This window comes from Crocuta crocuta, unplaced genomic scaffold (genome assembly GCF_008692635.1).
Source record: "Crocuta crocuta isolate KB4526 unplaced genomic scaffold, BGI_CrCroc_1.0 scaffold24, whole genome shotgun sequence".
Classification (NCBI taxonomy): Eukaryota; Metazoa; Chordata; class Mammalia; order Carnivora; family Hyaenidae; genus Crocuta; species Crocuta crocuta.
The window spans coordinates 8,461,793-8,484,190 of NW_027530974.1; the positions used below are offsets into that span (position 1 = coordinate 8,461,793).

Here is a 22,398-nt window from a genome sequence, read left to right on the forward strand (position 1 = left end):
CCCCCCCCCCACTCTTGTCCCTCTTCCTTTATTTCACACTATCTGCTGGTTAATATTCATGTCTACCCATGCCAAAATATTAGGAATCATCCTTAATTATTCCTCACCATCAATATCTAATCAATCAACAGGGACATTCTTTTCTTAGTCCTATAGTTATTCTCTTGCACCTTTTTAATGCTTGATAAATCTATACTCTCTTCTCCAACTTACTATTGGTGCCTTAATTCAGACCCTCTTCTGTGGCTGGCACTACTCTAAATTTTAATTAACTGATCTGATTTTAGACATGCCCTCTTCAAATAATCCCCCATAAAAATTACCAGAAGAAACTGCCTAAAATAGAAATTGAAATACACCACTTCTCTTCAAATCTTTCAGTTAGTTGCTGTCCACTTAACACCAACTTCTCATCAGCCTCAATAGACACAAACAGACACTGGAAAGAAATTGTGAGGGAAGTTATTACTAGAATAGATACATGAATAAATGATGGAAAAGAGGAAAAGTAAGAAAAGTAAGGAAAGAATAAACACTTTTTCAGAGATACAGTGGCTAAGAGAGTTTACTGCTTACAGACCCAAACTCTAAATGAATTACGGAAGATTCTTTTCAACAAGAAGAGAAATGGAACAAGCTACATAAAAAGACTAGGAAGCACAAATATTGACCAAATGTCTCAGTAAATTAATTTTCTCTTGAGAGTAAAAAAAAAAAAAAAGCTTTCTGTTTAATGAAAGAATGAACTGAAAGCATAGCCGAGAATAATATGAGCGTACATGGAGGTGTTTAACAGGTAGGCAAAACATGCTAAAAGTCCTTGTCATGTTCAGGAAGAGAAGGGAAAAACTTGATGAAGTTAGATTTTGTAAAACAATTTTAAGAGGGGCCTGGGTGGCCCAGTCATTTAAGCATCCAACTCTTGATTTTTGGCTCTGGTCATGATCTCATACTTCATGAGTTTAAGCCCCCAGTCTGGCTTCTCACTGGTGGTGGGGAGCCTGCTTGAGAGTCCCTCTCTCCCTCTTTCTCTGCCCCTCCCCAACTTGTGTTCACTCACTTTCTCAAAATGAATAAAGTAAAAAAAATTAGTTAAATATGTAGGTGAGAAAATTCAGGATAACATCTGAAATAATTAACAATAAAATCTATAGATGGTAAACAGCAGAGGATAAACAAAATAAAGAAAATTATTTTTGGTTAAAGAGAAATGCAGGAAATAAAGTATTTTTTAAGAACAAACAAATAAGGTGGCAAAACTAAGTTGCAAAAAATGTTAATAGCAAGTACAAATGTAACGGTAATAATAATAATTATAAAAAATTAAACTCATGTATTAAAAAACACATATTAACTCCTTGTCTTGAATACAAAACTGAAATCTAGATTTATACTGGCAAACTGTACTCAAAAGAACACCACAGATGAATTTTAATTTTTAATTTTAATTTATATTTTTAAGATGGACTATATATTTTTTAATTTTTATTAGTGTTTATTTTTGAGAGAGAGAAACAGACAGAGTACAAGTGAGAGAGGGGCAGAGAAAGAGGAAGACAGAGAATCTGAAGGAGGTTCCAGGCTCCAAGCTGTCAGCACAGAGCCCAATGTCAGACTCGAACTCACAGACTGCACGATCATGACCTGAGCCAAAGTCAGATGCTTAACTGACTGAGCCACCCAATTGTCCTGAATTTTAATTTTTTAAATAAATATTTTAAAACAATATATTCCATAAAGCACTTATCAAACAAAATTTAGGCAGTAGTATTAATATCAGAAGAAATAGAATGAAAATTGAATCACTAATAGGCATATAGAGGGAGACGACATCTGTATGAAAGAAATGATAACATATAAACTAATAATCATTAAATTGCATGCATTTAACAACACATCTAAAATATATAACACAATATTGACAGTACTGTAGGGATAAATGAACAGATGATTTCACCCATATCTACCACATAAATAAAACTGAAGATAAATAACTCAAGCTTTCAAATCAAAGAGATTAAAAAGTAACTCTTCCCCAAAACCTGAAGAAAATATAAGCACAGAAATAATAAAGCTAAGTATAAATACATGGAAAATAAAAAAACAATGGAGAGGGAGTCTTGATGGAGAGAGATAAGCAGTCATATATTTTTTAAAAGTGAATAAAAAGATAAAACTCAACAAAACTAATAAAAAAAGCAAAGAAGGTATATATTAACCAATATTAATAATGAAAAGAATAATATAATTACAAATTTAGTGGTTTTCAAAATTATAATGGTATTTTTATGGTTCTTATAGAAACATAAAATATCTATTGAATAATACTCAGAAAACATTGGTTTCCTCCAAGGAGAAGACCTTGGTTTGAGTAGGAGCCAGATTTTATTTTGAGCAATCTCAGTGTATTCCCTATTCAATAAAACTGGTACGAAAGAAAATAAACTTTAAAGATAATATATTTTGTGTAATAAACATATTAAGTATATAATATATAATATATATTATNATAACTTAAATTATATTCATATATTAAACTAAATATATAGTCATAGTATTATTATAGATTGTATACACAATAATACTATGACCAAGTTAATTCAGTTAATTTTTAAATGAATTAAATAAAATGAGTGAATAATCAATAACAATCAAAGACTGAATTAGAAATCAAGCATTTCCAATGACTCATTTCACATTAAAAAGAAAAGTCCAAGACTCTTACAGATTAAAAAGAAAATTTTTCAGGGGTGCTTCAGTGGCTCAGTCAGTTAAGTGTCTGACTTTGGCTCAGGTCATGATCTCACAGCTCTTGGGTTCCAGCCCCCATTCGGTCTCTGTGCTAACATCTCAGAGCTCAGAGCCTGCCTCAGATTCTGTGTCTCCCTCTCTCTCTGCTCCTCTCCTGCTCATGCTTCCTCTCTCTCTTTCCCTCTCTCTCTCAAAAATAAATAAACATTAAAACAATTAATAAAAAAATTTAAAAAGTTTTAAAATGACCCAAAGGAAAAGTGAACAAAATATAGGTATAGGCAGTTCACAGAAGATAAAAACCAAATGGTCAACAGAAACACATGAAAAAAAAATGCTCAAACTTAGTCATATTCAGGAATATTCTAATTCAAGCAAAGAGATATTTCATTGCAACTGAATTGGCAAAACTGACGATAACAAAGATTGATAGGATGTGAGCCTAACAAACTCCTAGACATCTGTTAGAAGGGCAAATTGATACAACTATTTTGATGGCAATGTGTCACTATGGTATAAATTTTAAGTGTGTGCTGCGATTGAATGGTTCCTCTCCTGAATAGATATACTCTAGTGAAATTCACACCTATATGTTTAAGAAGAACACGTCCAAGAATAAACTCTGTAATCTTCTTTATGATTGAGCCAAACTTGAAACAACATATAAAATAAAACAAAGTTTGTTACAATCATGCCCATTGCTATATATGCTATTATACAGCAATAAAATTAATAAACCAAAAATACATATATGTGTGTGTATGAGGCGTGTAGATCTCAAGGATAATACTGAGAGAAAATCAAGTTGCAGAAATAGATATAAAGCATGGTTACTTACATAACCTTTAAAAACATAGGAAAGACACTATACATTGCGGATACATCCATCTGTAGGAAATGTATTGAAATATACATGGAAACTATCAATAGGAAGTCTAAGAGGGCTGGGAACACAAGCAGCATGCAGTTCACAGGTGACTTTAATCACATCTAAAATGTTACTTAAAAAAAAACCTGTTAACTTATTTTGAGAGGGAGAGAGAGAATGCACTCTCATGTATGCCTGTGCAAGTGGCACAAATGGTTACTACTACTGGCATATGGCATGCTATTTGCTGTATGGTATGTTTAAAATATTTGCTAATTTCCAAACTATAAAATAAAGTACCTACTATAGTGCCTGGCACATAAAAAACATGTATCACGGGGCGCCTGGATGGCATAATTGGTTAGGCGTCTGACTTGGGCTCAGGTCATGACCTTGTGGTCCGTGAGTTCGAGCCCCATGTCAGGCTCTGTGCTGACAGCTCAAAGCCTGGAGCCTGCTTCAGATTCTGTGTCTTCCTCTCTCTCTGCCCCTCTCCACTCGCATTCTGTCTCTCACTCTCAAAAGTAAATAAACATTAATTTTTAAAAAAAACATTTATCATGCATAATTATTATTACTGGTAACCCCTCTAATATTAGTATTATGCTGGTAATACTATAAGTGCAACTATTACTACAGCTACTACCAGTCCATCCCATACTTTTGCTTCTAATACTATCATTGCTGCTAGAGGATCTAACCTGTTAAAGAATCTTGTAAATCTTTTGGTAAAGGAAATAATTGTTTTGCAAAAAAAATACTAGTAATCTCTAATATATCCCTTCTATAAGCTGAAACTGCTGTACATTAAATAGTTCAAAGAATGTTATTTGCTTCCTTAGTGCTTGATTAAGTCAGTCTTTGAAAACAGATTTATAAAGTAAACTACATTATCAGAAAACTTCTTTCTGAGAGTATTTTCTCTTTCATAGACATTTGTTAGCTACCACTCTTGTGAGCAAGCAAAAAAGTTCCAGAACTTTACTTTAGAGCTGTAAGTTCACAGGAGAAAGACCTGTGTTTCAATGGAGTAAATTTATATTTGATTATAATTAGTAAATAATTATGAGGCATGAAAACTAATGTTCTTGTCAATAATTACATTCTTTTTAAGCAGCATGGCATAGAAAGAAATACAATAATTATTTATTTCGATTAAGTAAACAATTAATTGTGTTTTATGCAATATAACACAATTTGAAATATTAGTAATAGAATGCTGAAGACAGTCAACTAACCCTGAGAAGAGCGTAGGAAGGATTTAGCCTGGCCATCCAGCGATGCACAAATGGGTTCTTCTGTTTGTTTCTCTGAAAGGTCAGCTGTATTTTCCATGCCTGATTCTTCTGTCTCTGCTCCAGCCATTAAAGAAACTGGAAATTCAGGAGGAAACGGAGTCTGTCTTTCATGGGTTGTTTGATCATCCAAACAGTGAGGAAATTTAACAACCTATAAAGAGATAAATCTCTTATCTAAACTGTTGAAAATATTACACACACAATGAATTTTACCCTAGAACAATGATACAATTTGCAAACTCTAAAAAGTCAATGACACATCAATTTCCAAACCTTATACTTGCTTTTGTTTGGCAGCCTCACAAATAATGCATTTTTTCTATTAACGATTTATATAAGTGCTTCAGATACTACCATTGCTCTATATAGTTCTTAGTTTTCCCTTTGTTTTACCTTATCATTTTCTTTAATTTCTTCTTGCAAATAACACTGTCTGATATTCACACTGGGATCAAATTAGCAAATACTCATTCAGTATTTATTATCTCCAAGAAACAGTATTTTTAGTTCAGAAATAAAAGACAAAATTGTAGAATCTAGGGGTAAATGTATGGGTGTTCACTGTGCAATTTTTTTAACTTCTCTCTATGTTTACAATTTTAATAGTAAAGTGCTTGGGGGGAAATCTATGACGTTGGAAGTGAAATATTTAGGAAAGTGAGAAACTTTTTCTGGGAAAAAGTTAAAGGGTATCTTGCTTGCATAATTTCTCCTCTTGAATTCTTTCACACACCTTAGAGGGCTGAATCAGATCTGCTCTCCAGTCTCCACGCTCAGCTGTGGGTTTGAGTTCTATCCCTAAAATCAACATGGTAGAGCATGTGAGGTCACGGCTAAGCTACATTGTAGGTCAGCCACTATCTCTTTGAGTGTGGCACTTTCCTTCCACTCACAGACACAGGAGGCAAATGATCATAATTTATCTGACTTCTTTCCTTTCATTTCTCCTAAGACTGCATTACAGAAATGACTTTTCTCTTCTACTATCCTATTTACCTATGGTTTCTCTTCTATAATCCAAGCTACTTTTTTTTTCTTCTGAGAAACTCTAAAATGTGTACTCAAAAATTACATTTACTTTGTTCAAAAATTGCATTTGAGGAGACTCACATTGGAAAAATCCTAATATTTAAGAATTTCACGTAAGAGGAAAATCGGATTCCAAGATAAAAATATTTCATTTTTATCCTTATGAAAGAGAAGCAAATACATTCCTACTTACTCTGCCTCACAATCAGAAAATCCTATCTTGAATAATGGTACTATTCTCATTAATAAGACTCCCGGCCCCCATGACACATACAGAGAGAAAACATTTGTTACCAAATAAGAAAGTCAGTGGACAATTACAACCATCTGTAATGAATAATGCTCAGTGGGCTCGACAGATAAATCATAAGACTACTTTTCACTACCTTTTAAAGGGAGTCAGAAAAGAAAGAGGAAAATTTTAGTAATGTGTTCAAGTAGATTTTAGTGAAATCAAGCTTTCTAATGCTGTTTTGCAAATAATTACTTTTTTTGACCCTGTAAATTTTAAACACCACTTCTTCATTTATCTTAAATATAAAATACTCATGTCTTTATAATCAATTCTGGCACTCCCAAATGACTTTTTATGAAATAAAATCGATGCTGATTTTCCTTGTCACAATTTACACAACACTGAATTTTAAGTAACAATTAGTAAAAACTTATAGATGCCTGTCACATTTACTAGTAAGCCTATATCAAAATTTATTTTCTTTTATAACTATATTTTAATTTTTAGTTCATTTTGATTTCTTAGTGCAATATCCAAGTCATCCACTTATGAAATATTTTGCTTTGGGTTATCTACAGTTTTCTTCTAAATTTAGATGATTTTTCAATAACTCCGTTGAATTTATTTCTAATGGCCTTTCTTTTCAAATGTATTCATATCAGTGTGTCTAAACTGTGGAAGCTTTTAAAAACTTCTGAATCAGATATCCCACCTAAAAACAATTGACTCAAAATCTCTGAGAACAAGACTTGGGCATACTATTTTTAAACTTTCTACATGATTCCAATATACAGTCAGAATTATTCCAGAAGGGCAACTATTTTCAGAATGAGTAGAAAGATACATATTTATATTTGTTTTCTTCACAGCAACCTAGAATATCTCAAAAAGATATTTCAGCAAAACATTACAATGGTATTAGCTAAGAGGGAAAAAAAAATGCCAGTTGATTCAACTTAAAATAAATAGGACACAGGAAGACCATCACACAAGAAGGATATATACCTGCTGATTTTTAAGCCAAAACTATATGTGTTTCCTGGAAATGTCCATATTTCATAGTTCTGTCACTCAGGTGGACCGATAACAGTGATAGATGATACATACTTACACACGTACATATAATATACATACATACAACATACATACACACACAACATACATATACATACACACATACATTAGATTAGATTAGATTGATAGCTACCTAGCTAGTCAGCTAAATAGACAGACAGATAGAGGACAGACTGGGAAATGTCAAACATGTAGGTAAGGAAGAAAAAAAGTCATAGCATTTTATGATACAGACACTGCAGAAAATAATCACAATCAGAAAGAATAAATTTAGACACAGAGGACAAAAATAAACTAAAATCCTGTCAGAATGCTTTACACTAAAGATACCCTGTCATTTTTTTTTTTTTTTTGGATCCTCCATGGTGTTTCCCTAGAATGAATTTATGCAATGACATTTCTGCCAAAAGACTTGGTTAGAAAATAAATTTCCAAATATGTACAAATAAAAGGGGTTCACCCAAGGGTTGTTTTTAATTCTTGAGGTAAATAAGACAGTGTGCTTTGAAGTGATATGTACGGCGAAGGGAGATTTGTGATGACGGTTTCTATCCCATGGAAATGTGGGTCATTAATTATCTTTTGTATGAACACATGCTTGTCTCATCAAATACGTGGCGAGAGTCAGGAAGACACAGACTAGATCTCATTTTTTCTGTATCCCTAGACCAAGCAATGCCCAACACAAAGTAGTAGTTAAATTAGTACACTGGATAAGGAAATACCATCACCCTGTACCCAAGTTTATGAGATAGACCAGATCCAGCAGCAGCAGATTATAAGCAGAAGATTGAAGGACTGAGGTGCCCTTCCTAGCCCACTGATGACATGGAAGTTTGGATTAAATTATCTTTAAATTTCAGACATCAATTTAATCAGCACTCAGAAAGCATTAAGATGTAAATGCTTTTACAGATTTATGATACATATTGAAAATTTCAATAGCACAAAAATAAGCTAAAGGCTAGAAATAAGCAGTTTTAGGGAAAAATTTAATGTTTATTTATTTTTGAAAGAGAAAGACAGAGTGCGAGCAGGGGAGGTGCAGAGAGAAAGACATAGAATCCCAAGCCGGCTCCAGGCTCACCACAGAGCCCGATGCAGGGTTCAAACTCACTGACTGCCAGATCATGAACTGAGCTGAAATCAGACGCTTAACCAACTGAGCCATCCAGGTGCCCCGGTTTTAGAAAAATTTTAAGTTCTTTTTCCACTTACAAAATCATATGACAGTGGGTGGCGCAGTCAGTTGAGTGTCTGACTATGGCTCAGGTCATGATCTCGCAGTTCGTCAGTTCAAGTCCCACATCAGGCTCGCTGCTGTCAGCCTGCTTCAGATCCTCTTCCCCTCTTTCTCTGCCTCTCCCCCACTTGCCCCTTCTCAAAAATAAATAAAACATTTAAAACATCATGTTACAAACCTCAAAGTAGAGATTGCACAGCCAGTGGTCCAAGTCCTGGCACATCAAATCTTCCATTTTCCTGAAGCTGTCAAATTTCTGGTCATAATGTCCTCGGAGAAGGGGACACTTGAATTTCCCTTCCACGACATCGAAGTTGTTATCACACAAAGGGAAGGCTGCGCAGCCCACAACGCAGTCAAAACAAGCATATTTCCCGCGAAGGAGACAGAGTTCAAACAAGAGAGCCATGCCGGGTTTCACGTCTTTCTCAGGAGGGAGTGCCTAGGGAAAGATACGGAGACAAGGGGAGATCGGGATGCTTGTATGCAGAAGCGTTCTGCATTCAGTGATACTGATATATAATTTAGAATGATAAGGACAGAGTTGGGTTTTACTTCTATTGGTTATCTTTAAAAATGCACTCTTGTCAATAATGGTGCAATAAACATAAGGGTGCATATACCCTTTCAAAATAGTGCTCTTGTTTCTTTGAGTAAATCCCCAGTAGTGGAATTATTAGATCCCATGATGTTTCTACTTTTTTGAGAAAACTCCATACTGTTTTCCACAGCAGCATCATTTATTGTAGGCAAGATGTGGAACCAACCTAAGAGCAATTGACAGGACAAATGTTTAAGGAAGATTTGATGTGTGTGTGTGTGTGTGTGTGTGTGCGTGTGTGCGTGTGTGTGTGTGTGTGTGTGTGTGTGTGTGTATAAATGGAATATGATGCAGGCATAAAAAAGGATGAGATCATGCCATTTGCAACATGGATGAACCTAGAGAGTAAGTCAGATGGACAAAGACAAATACTCTATGAGTTCACATGTACAGGGACTCTGAAACAAACAAACCAACAAACAGAAAGCAGAATCAGAACAGTACGCACAGAGAACAAACTGATGGTTGCCAGAGGTGAGGGTGCTGGTGGGGATGAACAAAATGGGTAGACAGTGGGAGATACAGACTTCCAGTTACAACCTGCATAATGGCAGCTACATGTGTGGTGAGCATCACATTTAAATTTGTCGGGTCACTGTGTTATACACATGAAATGGATGAAACATTGTGTGTCCATTACACTCAAATAAAAATATTTAAAGAAAAATTCACCATCGGATATATTTACACACATAACCTTTCCAGCCCAAATTACTTGAGCAACTTGCCACCATGAAAATGCGACCCAAGCCATAAAATGAACCTTGTCCATTCAAGAGTCTGCACTTCATGAGTTTTAGGAATCAAACTTGGAATAAGTTACCGAACATGGTATACTTCACTTTCAATTCCTTCTGCTGAAGTTGCTACTTCTATTGTATAACTACGTCTGTCAGTTATCACCATCATTGTTTTATTTGCCCGTCACTCATCTTTGTAGTATTCACGTACTCCAAACAAGCACTTTACACAGAAGAAATGCTTCTTTAAAAGATGGTTGAACGGGGGCACCTGGGTGGCTTAGATGGGTAAGTATCTTACTCTTGATTTAGGCTCAGGTCATGATTTCATGGTTTGTGAATCGAGCCCCCTGTTGGGGTCTGCATTGATAGCGAGGAGCTTGCTTGTGATTCTCTCTCTCCCTCTCTCTCTCTCTGCCCCTCCCTCGTTCTCCTTTCTCAAAATAAATAAATAAACATTTAAAAACAAATAAATAAATAAAAATGATTGAGCTATCACACTCCAAAGAAACTAATCCTAGGCATAATGATAGCTTAAATTACTATTACAAGGTCTACCTCTTCAAGGAAAAATAGTGTCCCACTTAATTGTGTGACTGTCCTGTTTATTTCCATTGACATTGACACTATACTGCACAGCAATGCATAAGCAATTTGTCCACACTAAATAAATAGTGTGAGGCCATAAAGATGAATGAAATGATCAGATTGACCAAATCATTTTTCAGGTCCCCAGATGTAGAGGTGGAGCCTGCCCTTTGGCCTTTTAAAAAAAGAATTTCAGGAAAGCGAATAATCTTTTTTTTAAATAGAGTATAGGCTTGGGTTTCTTTTTTGTTCTATGTGAATAATTATAAGTGGACAAAGATAAGGACGTGTCTAACACTATTGGATAGCAATATATTTAGCCAGAAGTGTGTAAGCATATTTTATATGATTTATGTAAAAGATTCCAAGACTTAGTGTATGTTTAAAGTGAAACAGAAGCATCTGTTGAAAAATACCATAACCCTGTGGCAGCTGCTATTAAACCATTAACAAGATCAGGTTTCATTTAAACCAGATTTACCATTTTCTACAACAGCCCATGGGAAAGCTAAAAACATTAGACACAAATTACTGACAAAAGAGATTCTTAATCAAGCCATACTTTTCATTTGGCTAGTTGGCTGTGAGTAACCTTTGAGATAAAAGAATAAAAGCTAACTGAGAAGGAGAAAGAGGAAACATAGAGGCAGAAACCTGTTTTGAATCGTCATTCAAATATAAAGCTGAATTGATGCCATTATAATAATTTCTTCTACTCTTACCCCTGCCTTTGAAAGTGCCCTTCTACTACTAACCTGACCTTACTCAGCTCTACATTCAAAAGAGATAAGGTAAGAATTGGATAAGTACTGACCCAGTTCTATCAGTAAGTTTCTATGATCTTGGGCTAGTCACTTTAAAAAAAAAAATCAAGTTTCCATGCACTCAAGTTTCCTCCTCAATAAAAGACAAGGGTATAAACATCTTCCTCACTAAATTGATACAACTATGAAGTTGGACAATAAATACCAAAAAAAAAGGTCATAAAAACATGAAATGCATATAATTAGTATTATTATTGTTTGAGGCTTTATTTCACTATATCTACGATGAATCAGATGACAGTTCATTTAATAAAGAAGAAAAGAACCTATCTTCAAGGTTCAAAATCCATCTGTAACCTTGTAAAACACCAGTATCATTTTGTGTGTGAGGAACAACAGTTCAAGGCTGCTAAACATAAGCTAATAATGCCAGGCAGCCTGTGCCCAGGAGAAGCCAGTCCTCATGCAAGAAAGGAAATTCCACCAGGACCTATTTTACAAGATAGAGGAGTTCCATGCAGCTACCTTGACAGCCCTTTAAAAAAATAAATATATGAACAAAAATCTAGTCACTGATATTGATTGAAAAGGAGGATCAGAGCTATATGTTATCAAATAAAGGAATTTACTCTATCTGACAACAGTTGTCTTATCTTATTTATTCTTTTAGTGCCTTTCCCTCACCCTGTATCATGAGAGATCTGTTGCTCTGTAATGTGGAGCTTGGGACTCATTCTTTCCCTCTTTGGCAAGAAAGGATCACTGAGTTTCATTGTATCTCTCAGAGTATCCTTTCCCCAAACCTGGACATTTCCATAGCTATCTTATGGTGTGATATTTCCATGAGCAATTTACAAGAGCTATGTAACTGAACACTATATAATGAGGGAAATAAATGTATGGGTCTCTGCTGTCCACCAATCCACCTCATCAGTCTTGATGGTTGGGGGCCATAATGTCCTTGGAATAATGCCTTTATTTTCTGAGTACCAAGAAGAGGAAACTTTTTGAAGGAAAACACACTACAGACCTAAAGTTCACTATATAGCATAAGGGTGATGCATTTCACCTTCCATGAGATAGAAGGTACGTGTGAAAGGAGAATAGAGAAGAAAAATAAAATCCAAGAAACAAACAAGAATTTTGAAGGCCGAAGACTGTGCGGAAAATGGGAAGAGAAAGTAAAATCCTTTCCACTTGGACACCAGACACCTTGAAATTGAAGCAACTCAGGGACGATTAGGGTAAGTCTTATAAATGGTGAAAATGCATATTGATGAGGTATTCTTCAATTTTCTGGGGTTTCTGAAATTCTGAAAAGGATCATTATTTTTATGATCAGAAAAAAAAATTAACAAAGTGATTTCACAAACAAAACCTTCAAAATGCTGTTTCTGCTTATGAGGAGGATGATCCTAAATGACCATAATTCTCACTCTAACACAGAAAAACACCAGTTAAATTACAAAATTAGGCATATTATTGAACCCACTGGGGAACTAGGACACAAAGAAATTTAGGGAAAACTAAATCTCAGAGAGGGGTAAGCCCTTCATATATGACCTTGGACTCGAGGCAGCTTTTAATCTTAGCGAATAGATGAAGAAGCAGACCTGTCATTGGGTAGGAGACTTTGCAAGTAAATGGAGAAACTCGCCAAATGTTTGGCAATCTTGGCCTAACATGGAATACCGAGCCCCAGACACAGAACGAGTTCTCACCATCTACCAATTCTTAACCTTAGTGCTTGTATCCAGCGCTCAGCAGCATGTGAGTAATTGAGACCAGGGTGAGAGCCAAAGGGAGATCTCCAGTGGCCCAGACATCTTCAGGCAGGGCAAGGGAGCACGGCAGAAGCCTACAGTTACATGGTGCTTGGTTGCCAAATCCTGCTAGAAGGAGGGATCTCTTATACCTCAAAACTTTTGAAAGCGAAGGATGAATTAAAACTAACTAAGCTACAACTGAGCCGCAGCTTAGCTTAAATCTAACCAGAGAGATTATCTCTTCATCCTAGCTGCCTGACAGAGACAGCTTTCTAGTGAGGGATAAATATTTTCTACTTCCGTCTTTACAATTCATTTATACACTGTGTCTGGCACAAGATGCAGCCAGAGAAAAGGAACATGTTTGACATGTTCTAGACAAAACATAACAGCCAACGGAGACTGACCCACAGCTGACCTGGCTGATAGAATTAACAGACAAAGACATTAAACAATCCATAATTAGGATAAAGAAGTAGAGAAAAAGATAGAAATAATCACTGAAAGGGAGGAACTCCAAGAAGAAACTTTTTAAAAGTTTTCTAAAATAATAATTGATAATAATAATAATTTTTAAATAAAAATTCTCTTTAAAAATAATAAAGTATTTTGAAATGAAAAGTTTATTGAGTGGACCTCACATTAGAAATGGACATAGCAGGAAGAGGATGGATGAATTCTAAGAGAGATCAAAAATAAAAAAAGTATCCCAATGGAAGCACAATGATAAAAAGAATGAAAAAAGAAAAGATTAGATCAGAGCATGTAAGACCTGTGAGATAATAATAAACACATGTAATTGGAGTCCTGAAAGGAAAAGAGAAAGACAATGGTGCAGAGAAAAATTTTGAAGAGACGGTGGCTGAGAATTTTCCAAAATTGATGAAAGACATCAACCCACAAAACCAAGAAGCTCAGAAAACCCTGAGAAGACAAAATTAAAAAAGGAAATAATACCTAGGCTTACCATAGTCAAACTGATAAAAACCCAAGATAAAAGTCTTAAAAATATAGGGCCATCAATAATATGTAAACTAAAACTTTATTATTGTCTCTCAAAGGGTTATACTTGGTCAGGTATCCATATTCCCTTATTGGGAAGTCCTGAATGTCATATAAAAACATTTCTATTATATGGAAAATTCTACTTTCATTTCTTTATTGCTGTTCTGTAGTCTGGTCGTGTCAAGTTACTTTGGTCTCTGGCACTGAACAAAAACTTTGCAGAAGCTTCTGTTAAGAAGAAGCTCCACTTTTTGCCTCTTGGGTAGACTGGTTCTTGCCTAATTAGCATCTTATTATCAACATCTATTTACCGTATATCTTGTAATTCCTTAGCATCACATTAAAGGTCTTGATGCCACCTCACCACAACCTATCCTTCTAGTATTATTTCATAATAAGCATATATTGTTTTAAGTAAATATAATTAAATAATAATATAATTAAAATATGAAAGACATACGAATAAAGTATAGTCAAAATATTTTCTCAAATGTCTGCCCATCACACACACACACATACACAGAGTCTGTTATTTTCTTCAAGAGCCTTTTTGTCAGGCAATCTTTCTTCCTCCCCCAAGTTTCACTCATTATGACCAAAGTATCTCGAACAAGACATTTGAGGTAATAATTTCTAAACTACAGGTTCTCAACCAGAAGTGCAGGCAGAGATACTGATGGGACCCAGACATGGGCTAGGAGACTCACACATTTTCATAATAATCACTAAAATGTTCTCAGAATTTTCAAGTCGCCAAATGTAAAGTAAATAATAACAATAAGAAGAAAAGAGTGGCAAATATGCAATGACTTCAGAAAACGGCATTTTTAGAAATTTTGTTGAGGAATGCAGATTACCTAATAAAAGTACTCGTGGCATACACAACACAAATATTGAGAAACAGTGCTATATTCAATCCCTTGCTCCATTAGAATTCTGTTCTATAATATACAAGACAGTTGTTCATTCTCTATCTGAATCCCATACTGACTGATGGGAGGGTTTGCTAGTTCGTAAGGTAAATTGATGCGTGTGGGAACAGTTCTAATTTTGGGGAAGTTCCAATCTCTCCCAAGAAGCGATATTGTCATTAAGGCTGTTTGTCAAATGTTTCTAATGTTTGCCGTTCATCAAATATTTCTAAACATATGGTAGGATTGCACTTCCAAACTCCTTTGTGGGCGGGTGGGCCCTTTTAACTAGTTCTGACCAATGATCTGTGAGTGACCATAACAAGTATTACTTCTAGGCCAGACCGTTTATTGTTGGTTCTGAACCCTCCAGAGTTCTCTTGATCTGTCCTTGCCACATGACAAATGACATTCCATACAGTGATCTTTTAATCAGTCTTTGACTCAGAATGAGGGTGGATGAAACAGAACTTCCAGCTTTCCTGAGTGGACATGTAGCTGAGGTTAAAAATAAGCTTCTATTGTATTAAGCCACTGAGATGTTTTGAGGAGCTTTTGCTTCCATAGAATAACCAAGCTAATGTACACTGATTCACTGGCCTGCTTTGTATTTACTCAAGTTCAGTCTTAACAGTTCTATAAAGACGATTATTATGACCAAAGAGCTTTGAGCCATGTCTAAGTCACGAGAGTTAAAGTCAAGGATGTAGTGGTTTTCGTCAGGTTTGTGATAAAGCTCATAATATAGGAACCTGCAAATACTCATATAATGGGTACCTCCACAGGCAAGCAGAATACTCAGTAATGCTTATGTTGTTCAAGGTGGGTCTACAATTGGGGTTATCTGCACATTTCTTTGATTCCAATTCTTCTAAATGCATCTTAAATGGTCCTCTTGACTTTAAATATGGATTACTTCAGTCCTAACTGTTCAGTCCCATTGTGTTTAAGTGCTTCCCTACTTTAAAAGAGAAGCTCTATATCCTAGTGATTAAAAATCATGGGCTTTGGCATCAAACAAACATGAGATCGAGTCCCAAGTGACCACTTAGGTAGGTAACCTACCATCTCTGCATCTTGAGTTTGCCATTTATTAAACGCTAGTGGTAGTAGCATCTAGTAGGGGAAGAGGAGGGAGAACAGTGGTGATAAAGAAAGGGGGCAGGTACACAGACTGGGAAATGAACAAAATGGTGTCTTCCAAGACTAACATTCAAAGGAGTAAGGGAAGTCCAGGAAGTAAACATATACAGTTAATCTGCAGTAGAAATAGCAACATGTTCCTTCCGAGGCAGACAACTGTGGACAGATGATTGGAAATTGATGTCACAGCACAGGGTAACCTAGGTGATCCAGAGAGAGTTTTATGGTACCATTATTTTCCTTTCCATTTCTTCAGCCAAGATAAATAAATAGGCAAATTAGCTCTAATCCCCAGTCTTTCTGCTGTGGGATAAAAGAAAGTAATGACTCTTGGAAGCTTTTCTTGGACTAGGGATCAAGCACAGAGGGTGGTAACAGTGAGCTACAACCACTATGGTTTCTGAGAGAAAAATCTTCCTTCCCACACCACTGGAAAACCATGCGCTCTCAGGTGCAAATGTAGTAGCCCTTGTACCCTATTTTAGAAAATTGATTTTTGTTTTGTTTTGTTTTCCTTAATCCTAAAAGGTAGTATGTCAATAGTTGACGTTTATTGAAAGTTGATGAAATGCAAGGCACCCTTTAAATCACTTTATCCTTGTCAACTCCATCACCACAATAATTCTGTAAAGTAGATTTTATTATTAACTCCATTTCATGGAGGACACGAATGAGAGAAAGAGATTGAGCTCAAGATCGGACAGACAATAGATGAAGATGGTGGAGCTTTTAGGAAGTCCACTGCAAGGTCATTCACGCTATGCCTCCTGATATAGGAGGTGCTACACCAAAAAGCCTACTTTGGATTCACAGAGAAAAGGCTCAAGGTGATTCTTCTCTGCCCCATTTACTTCTCTTCATGATTCCTACAAACCAAGGGTTCTTCCTCCACATGTTTCAGCCTGTTCTTTCTTAAACTGTTCACTCTGAGGTCAGGCATTGAAAGCAGACATGGGAGTTACCAAGAAAAAAACATTTTTATTTCAACAAAATCCAATTGCCCAGGATCCTTAAAGAATGAGTTCTTTCTGAAGGGCTGGATTCACCAGATAGCTGACAAATTAGTGATTCTGAATAAAAATCTTTCTGAAATGGAGTCACAATTTTATGATCTCTCAAAACCTCTAGTCCCCAGATCTAATTTTTTGACTTGTCAACAACTAATTGTAATCACTGGAGAAACCTCAACTATCGTACAATGACCTCCTCAAGGCTTTAGACTAGCAGTCCCCCAAATTTAATTTGTGTAAGGATTTCCCAAGGATACTTATGAAAAATTCAGATTTCCAGGCTTCGCTCTCTCCTTGAATCAATAAGTTTGGGGTGAGTCTCGGGAATCTGAATTTTTAAAAAATTTTTTAAATGTTTTATTTATTTCTGAGAGAGAGAGAGAGAGACAGTGTGAGTAGGGAAGGGTCAGAGAGAGGAGGAGACACAGAATCTGAAACAGGCTCCAGGCTCTGAGCTGGCTGTCAGCACAAACCCCAAGGCAAGGCTCGAACCCATGAACCGTGAGATCATGACCTGAGCCGAAGTCGGAAGTTTAACCAACTGAGCCACCCAGGCACCCCTCGGAAACCTGAATTTTAACAAGAATGCCAACGTAAGGTGATTCAGGTGGTTCTTCAGCCACTTTGAGTATCCACTTTGAGTATCACCATCTAATCCGGACACAAAGGTAAGACAGATTTGTATGTCTTTGATCATACAACTTACACAGCTTAGGACAGCCACATTTCTCTTGAAAATCAAACTGATTCCTACCTGAATAATTACAGGCTAAAAAATATGAACTTTCTTCCATGTATCATCACACATGACTGAAATCAAGAGGAAATATATGGGATGTCATCTCATTATATCGAAATTCCATTACCTGACCTCAACCTCAGTGTGTCATAACTCATCTCTTTCCATGCTACTCAAATGTTCAACTAAGAATATTTCACTCCAGGGAGATGGCAAAATCTAATTGAATATTTTAATTTAGAAAATTTAGTTCTGGGATTTCTACCACCCCTCCCCCCCCTTTTTTTTACTGTGAAAACAAAAAGTTGAATTTTCTTTTCAGTTTCTCCTTGTTAGGCAAAAGATAAATTTCCCCTTCATTGTCCCTGAGAGTTGAACACATTGGGGAAAAATTGGGCACAGCCCATTACTTTTACAAACCCCAGTGACTGAGCCTCAATGCACAAAAAGATGGCATTTCTGAACATCTGCAGCATGATTAGATCAAAGACCAACAAATTAACCACAAATGGTTTTACAAGGAGCAGACAAATACATCATTTGGAAAGGAGAAAACTTTTGGCAATAATTGCTAATCAACATTTTTCCTTTGGGCAAACACTTTCTACCAAAGACATCTAGTGATAATAGTAATACCTGTGCTATATTTTCTATTTTACAAAACTCTTAAAGGCATATTATCACATTTGAGTATGTCAATGCTTTTATACAATCGATATTAGCCCATTTCACAGGTAATGGAAAAAAAATGATTTAGGAAAGTTATGATTGGCTCATGTTTTCCCAGCACTAAATTGTTGATTTGACTATGTCAAAAATTATATCCAACTTTACAATTTTTTCCATTCATTCATTTATTCATTCATTCATTCCCACACATTTTATTAAAACTAGCAAATGTCCATATTGCACTTAAGTGCCATTTTTGGCACTGAGGATAAAACTAATCGAATAAAGACAAGGAAGCTTCTAACTCTCATTGAACTATAGTCTGAGGCAGGGAAGGATAATGAGTAACACATCAGACAATTTTAATAGTAATAAATGTTCTAATGTATCACTACTGATATTGAAATAACAAAGATAAAATAGTGATGTACTAGCAAATGACCAGAGAAGGAGCGAGTCTGTTAAGAAAATCTAGTCTAAGAAAGTGATACTCAACCTGAAACCTGCCATGTTAGTTGAAGGAGGAACCCAAGTAGGTAGGAAGCCACAATTAATTCAGTGGCCCCACAACAAGAATGAGCTGGTTGTGTTCAGAGGATGGAAGTGAGACTGGAGTGAAACCCACAAGGAATTTGGATTTTATTCTAAATATCATGGAGAGCCACTGGGAGATCTCAAGCAAAGGGTTGACATGATCCGATTTGCAGTTTACTAAATAGACCCTTATTGGCCCTGGAGTTCAGTGATGTTTTTGTTTGAGCAGAAATCATCTTCCTGCCTCCACCATGAGCTTTTAGAGACCTATCAGTTGAAAAGTCATTGACTACTGCCTGGTAGGAAAAGATAACTGGCCCTTTTCTTCGCAATTAACAGGACATGTGACCTTGGAGAAATTCTTTACCTTTACTCAGCCCTTTGTGACTTCACTTGGTGTTCATATGAGAATTAGGGTCTTAAAAGTAATTGTAAAGCATTTTGTATAGATGTTGAAATATTAAAACATATTCCCTCTGAATGTGAGTGAGTTCAAATATAGAAGCAAGTTTCTCCTCTTTAGAGAATTCAGAATGATTTGATTGTTGAATTGCATGCAAGGTGGAGAAGAACTATTTTGTAACTAGGGCATTCTTAACTCTGAATATAGCAGATGAAAAGAGATGTAGGGAAGAGACACCAAGGGCGGGAATGGATTTGTGGAACTTCAGAATCATTTTCAATAAGATAAAGGATGCAAATCTGCATACAATACCAAAAAATTTTTTTAAGTTAAAAATATTTCAACTGGAAGGCAGAGAATAGTTGACTAAATCTGCACTGAGACTCTGGACTTTTTAGATTCGTTCGTTTTGGAAATATTTGAGACAGTCACATTTCAAGTGCTAGAGACACAGCAGTGAACAAAATAGACCCAAGTCCTAGTGGCAAGAGGTGTACATTCTAGTGTTACCAAACATTCTTAAGATCTTACCATGTACTGTAATCGTCTCATTCCCAAATGTTAGTTTACTACATGATACGAAATATGTCCTCCGAAAGTACAGAGGAAGAGACTCAAAAGAGAGAGAGATTTGGCTTTAGAAATAGAAATAAATCTGATTAAATTCAAAGAAATGTAATAAGAATCGATGACTAATTTAGAGATATAGAAAAGTCACTGTATCAATTCTTGCGACTTCCTTTAGGGTGGATTGTGAACCTCAGTGTTTACCCTGTGGGATCATTCACACCTGGGTTTTAAGCTCATCTCCAAACATCTGGGCAAATCCTCAGGTCTAAATCCTCAGTTTCTTTTATCTGCAAAACGGGTTTAACAATAGATTGGATGATGTGAAGTTTGCATTGGTAGTGTATATTAAGCATACAGTGAAGAAACTGACATACTGTAGGCACTCAATTATACCTTACTCTCTTCCTCTCATATCACTATGAGGCACAGTGATAAAGTGACCTTCTGCACTAATGGCCTTGAACCCTGAAGGCCATCACTCAGTAGCAAGGAGCAGAGGCAAAATAGCATCGAATAAATTCAATGGAAATTGAGTTGTCTTAAATAAATCAAGGATGCATTAACTAATACTTCTTGAAGGGATGTTTTGAAGAGCTGCAGAAACCTAACTCAGGAAAACAGAGAACATTCTACATGGAAGATTATTATTATAATGATAAAAGTAATTAGAGCAACCAATTACTTCCTACATGCAACCCACTACACTAAGCAATTTATATACTATATTATTTAGTGCTCACAAAATCCCTAAGAATTAGGTATCGGATTCCCATTGTACAGATAAGGGAACTGAGGCCAGGGAGATTAAGTATTTTCTTAAAGTATTGAGCACAGGTAAGTCGCAGAACAGACCACTGCCGAGAGCAGGAAGCCCAGAGACCAACCATGTCATGTGGAAAAGGCCATCTGCAGATTACATTCTCACAAGTCTGCGGGGGCCTCTTGACCAACAGAGGTGACCTGCCCTAGAATTGACCAAAAAAAAAAGCTTTCCTCCAACTGACATAATGGAAATACTTTCTAAAGCTGCATGACATACTCCAGGATTGTTCATTATTAACGGTAATAATCAATAATCAATAAAAGCAGTCATGTTTTCCTAAGATTGCTCCATCCTGTGAGTTATTAAAATCATTTCATTTTTTTATATTAAATGTCACACAGAAAATAACCTCTTGTGAAATGTTGAGTTCATCATATTTTAAGAATTAATACTTTAGGTCGTTTTAATCAGTTTCTGATATATGCAGTTTTCAGAAAGCACTTCAGGGAAGAACACTGTGGCCGTGACTAATAATGACAAGAATATGAACTATATTCTTCATATACATATTGGAATCAGAACATTACTGAAGTACTTTACCATCTTAAGTATTTAGGAAGCTTTAAATAAAAAATAAATTTGCCTATTTCACTGAAATTGAGCATCCTCTTTTCAGGCATAAAACATCAAACTTATTAATTTCATGGCTATATTTTAAAATGAATGCCAGTACCGGCTAGCTGACTACATGATAAGTGTCTTAAAATTTCAAGAAGAGCCACTAAATTTTTCACAGTATTTGTGTTTCATTCTCAATGTAATAAAAATATGCCACCCTTTTAACAATGAATAATAGATTTTCAGTTTGATTTACATGCATGGATTAAATGTCATGTTTGAAAAGTTGCTATTTTATTCATATTGGATTTCCCTCCAGTAAAACAAAAATGGTGCCCATCTACTACTATAATAATGATACCTTGCCACACTGATGTATAAATATTAACTGGTTGATAGACTCCTTAAAATTCTATAGATACATGAAACAGTCTGATAGTACTGTGACTCTAAGTCAGGTATTCTGTGGCATTTCTGAGGTATCTACGTGTGCCCTACAATTTGCCAAAACTTACCTACATATAGTGTGGATACACCAAGGAATAGGAGAGCCAGACCCTATTTCAATGATGCCAGATTTACACACTGAATTGTAAAAGGTTAAAATCTATCATTACTACTTCTTTCCAACTGGGAAAAAAAGGACAATGCAGAGTCACCAGTTCTTCATGAGGCCTCGTATTGATTTTCTTGGACTGTCATAGCAAAGTACCACAGGCTGAGTGGCTTAAACAATAGCAATTTATTTTCTGGCAGTTCTGGAGACTAGAAACCCAAGGTCAAGGTGTTGACAGGTTTTGATTTTAGTTTGTCTCCCTCGCATGGATTTCCAGGGTGTGCATCTGTGTCTTCATCTCCTCTTCCTAAAGGACAGCAGAAATATTGGATAGGGCCCACACCAATGACCTCAGTTTAACTTAATTACCACTTTAAAGACCCTATCTCCAAATACAGCCAAAATTCAGGAGATATAAAGTTTGTCAAAGCAAACCACACAATTTAAAGAGAGGGTCCTGACTTTATTCCTCCAGCTCTTGATACAGTACTTGGTCCTATAATGGGCTAAATAAATAAGT

General features: G+C 35.8%; 1 protein-coding gene across 1 annotated transcript in view; it reads right to left on the reverse strand.

Annotated features, from left to right (window-relative positions):
- LOC144236440 (uncharacterized) overlaps nucleotides 1–22,398 on the reverse strand; it is a 294,747-nt gene that overhangs the window by 184,016 nt on the left and 88,333 nt on the right. The window lies entirely within an intron of this gene.